The 2,937-nt window shown below is 45.4% G+C and overlaps 1 long non-coding RNA gene across 1 annotated transcript; it reads right to left on the reverse strand.

The window, feature by feature from the left end:
• Nucleotides 1–521: 521 nt before the first annotated feature.
• Nucleotides 522–2,633, reverse strand: LOC118670483. The gene is made up of 3 exons (XR_004972351.1): nt 2,507–2,633; nt 1,510–1,615; nt 522–611 (listed from the first exon to the last, which is right to left on the reverse strand). It is a non-coding gene; the product is annotated as an uncharacterized LOC118670483 (long non-coding RNA).
• Between the last annotated feature and the right edge of the window lie 304 nt (nt 2,634–2,937).

Here is a 2,937-nt window from a genome sequence, read left to right on the forward strand (position 1 = left end):
TATTCTGCAGCCCAAAGGCAAAACAGTTCAGTTTAATTCCCCACACTTGTTGAGCCTTTGAGACAGACCCCGGGCGGGCGGGGGAGTTTCCTAGTGCTATGGGAGACCAGAGGGAGGAGCTGCAAAGTTCGGCCAGTTTTTGGAAGGCTTTGTTGGGACAGTGGTGCTTGTGTGGCATCTTTGAGAGTGAACGCCATGGCTGAAAGCAGATGTGGAAGGGGACCGCACCCCAGGCTGAGGGAACTGCATGTAAAGGACGGGAGGCAGGAAGGTATAGGGTGAGTTTGGGGTGTGGTGACTTATTGTTTGTGAAGGAAAGGCAATGTAAGAGCTGGGAGAATCTTAAAGGTGACATCAGGGAGCAGAGGTTAAAGGCATAGGGTCTGTCTGGACAGACCTGTCTGGTGACCTGCTGCCTGGGCTGGTGAGCTGGTGGCCAGGCCCAGAGCCATTCCCCGTGTGCGTTCCTGGCTGGAAGAGCCACCTCTCTCTACAAAGGCAGGGGGTGTCAGATAGCGACTCACCAGCCTCTCTTGCATCTAACGCATGGCGGTGTGAGCCCACGCTGGCCAAAGGGAGTCCACAGGCTACTTCTGGAAAGAGTTTTCTCCCTAAAATAAAATTTAAAAAAACACTTGAAAGCCAGAACTTCTTTTTGCCTTTGAGCACAGTTGTATGAGAGCCGGAGCTTTGGGGCTATGACAGCCATGCTGTGACCGTGAGGACACAAGCTGAGGAGGGCAGAGGAGGAAGAGGAAGGCCAGCCAGTCCTTGAAGGCGTCATTATGCAACGCCACAAATGCCACCCGTGACTGGGGCTTTCTGTTACGTGAAATACATTTTCCTTACCATGTAAGTCATTGTGATCTGCTAAATTTCTGGATTAGCATCAGCCCAGAAAGCAGCAAAGAAAATAAAATTATTTCTCCTTTGTAGCCTTTTCTTAATTTTTTAAATTAAATATTTAGAGAAAAAAAACACAAGTATACATAGAGAGTAAATGTAAAATAAAAATCTAGCGGTAGCTTTCTTAAACGTAAGAAGTGTCTTCATTACTGTTGAGTGAGACTCCTTCCACGTTCTGCGTGGAGTAGGGTTCGGTATCTGAAAGAGGAGCCGCACAACAAATGAGAGAAAAAGACACAAGATAATTTTGCAATATTGGGGGACCAGGCGGCAATTCCCGAAGGACTTCTCCCTTGCTCAGGCCTCACCAAGCTTTTATTGATCTGGGATGCACCCATAGCATAGCCCTTAGGCAGGTGACCCCCTAGTAACAAGCAGACTAGCCCATCAGCAAGGATTTACATAATAATAAATGGGGGAGTAGTTTCAGCTACCACTGTCTGGACAAACAGAGGTGGTGCCTAGCTCCGAGCTTTGCTAGGGCTTCAAAGGCACCCAGCCTTGGGGGGGGGGGGGGGGTTTCGGGGAGTTCTCTGTCTATGCTTATCAGATAGTGAAGGCAATAAACAGTTTCCCACAATTACGTCTCATTTGCACTCTTACCTTCCGCAGGTCGCTTAATGTAGTCAGTGTACAGGCTCTTGAAGCCACTAAGTCAGCCGCTCTATCCACTGAAGAAAGGTAGTTCTGTGGGGTTTCCAGCTTTTCCCTTAGGGTTCACAAATATGGTCTATTTTATGTTACCACATTAAAAAGCTAAGTGGGCACATGAAACAAACTATGTGGATTATATCTACCAATGTTTACTTTATTGGTCATTCATTAAAACTGATAAACTAAAAAAGAAAACATGGTTGGAAACAACTGGCGTTTCTTAGTGGTTGAGCGTCGACCTGTGAACCAGGAGGTCATGGTTTGATTCCCCATCCGGGCACATGCCCAGGTTTCGGGCTCAATCTCCAGTGGGGGCGGGGGGCGTGCAGGAGACAGTTGATCAATGATTCTTATTGATGTTTCTGTCTCTCTCTCCCTCTCCCTTCCTCTCTGAAACCAATAAAAATACATTTAAAGAAAATGCTTTAGAAAACACTGCTGTGAGCAGACAGTGCGACACTCATTTCCCATCACTCTGCTTTGGAAAGAAAACTCCCAGCATGGTTGAATTCCCTTGTGTCTCTTCCTGAAGGCATTGCTTCTCTGTCACCCAGAATTAGCAACAATCTAGGATTTAATGTTTACCATTCCCGTAACTTTCTTTATGTTTATCTAAAAATGAATATATCCCTGGAGACATATAGCTTTAAAATGTTAAGCCCATGCAATCATACTTTCTGTAGTATTCTGCAACTTTTATCGGTTATTTTTGGTTCATTCACCCTTACAGGTAACCTTGGTCGCCCACCCTCTCCCATATCTGGGCTGCAGTTCTCTCCAGTTCTTTATTAACATGCCTTGATGTGTTGCTTCTAGTTGCTTTCAGACATGATCGTGGGACATTGTGTGGTAACAGAAAATACATCTTAGTCTCTGCCCCTGGTTCCTGACACAGACCTCTCATAAATCTTTGTAATTTCCTGGGCGACTGGCCCATTCTACTCACCTATGGCTGGTACACAGACAACAGCAGAGAAGAGAGACATCAAATCAGAGAAAGGGGCAGGGATAACGGTGAGTTATGTTCTACAAAGAACCAGTCTTTATTGATTTGTTTCACTCTCAAAATTCCTTTTTCCCTAAAAAGTGAGAAAAAACCCATATAAATAACAATAGAAAATAACGAGGAGACAGTCTTAGAAGCTATGTTGCATTTCTTTTTTTTTTCTTTTTTTTTAATTAAATCTTTATTGTTCAGATTATTACATTTGTTCCTCTTTTTTCCCCCCATAACTCCCCTCCTTCCAGTTCCCACCCCACCTTCCACCCTCACTCCCCACCCACTGTCCTCATCCATAGGTGCACGATTTTTGTCCAGTCTCTTCCCGCATCTCCCACATCCCTTTCCCCCCCAAGAATAGTCAGTCCATTCCCTTT

The sequence above is a fragment of the Myotis myotis genome, unplaced genomic scaffold (assembly GCF_014108235.1).
Source record: "Myotis myotis isolate mMyoMyo1 unplaced genomic scaffold, mMyoMyo1.p scaffold_m19_p_16, whole genome shotgun sequence".
NCBI classification, from domain to species: Eukaryota; Metazoa; Chordata; class Mammalia; order Chiroptera; family Vespertilionidae; genus Myotis; species Myotis myotis.